At 45.2% G+C, this 467-nt stretch overlaps 1 protein-coding gene across 1 annotated transcript in view; it reads right to left on the reverse strand.

The window, feature by feature from the left end:
• card9 (caspase recruitment domain family, member 9) overlaps positions 1 to 467 on the reverse strand; it is an 8,173-nt gene that overhangs the window by 2,241 nt on the left and 5,465 nt on the right. The gene's annotated exons all lie outside the window — the stretch shown is intronic.

Here is a 467-nt window from a genome sequence, read left to right on the forward strand (position 1 = left end):
CATATTGCGCCAGAACGCCCACCACACACCAGCTTATTGGTGGAAAGGAGTGAAGAAGAAGCCAATCAGTATATGGGGATGATTATGAGGCCATGATGATGGAATTGGTGAATTTGGCCAGGATGCCGGGGTTACATTCTGGGATTTTTAATGACCACAGAGAGTCAAGACCTCAGTTTAACGTATCCATGCTTTACTGGAGGAATGCTGCATTTCTGGATGGTGAGCTGTATAGGATTTCCGCCAGACATATTGTTTGGTGTTGAGGCCAAATAATTCAATTTTAGTCTCATCTGCCTCAGAATAACCAAGGTGCGTTTTGGCAAAGCTCAGTCGTGACTGCATGTGGCCTTTCTTGAGGAGTGGCTTTTTTCTCGCAACCCTCCCATACAAGCCACATTTGTGGAGAATGTGTGATGTTGTTGTCACACGCACACAATGACCACTCTTTGTCATAAATTCCTGCA

Source organism: Sinocyclocheilus rhinocerous, unplaced genomic scaffold, assembly GCF_001515625.1.
Source record: "Sinocyclocheilus rhinocerous isolate Xijiao unplaced genomic scaffold, SAMN03320098_v1.1 scaffold1043, whole genome shotgun sequence".
NCBI classification, from domain to species: Eukaryota; Metazoa; Chordata; class Actinopteri; order Cypriniformes; family Cyprinidae; genus Sinocyclocheilus; species Sinocyclocheilus rhinocerous.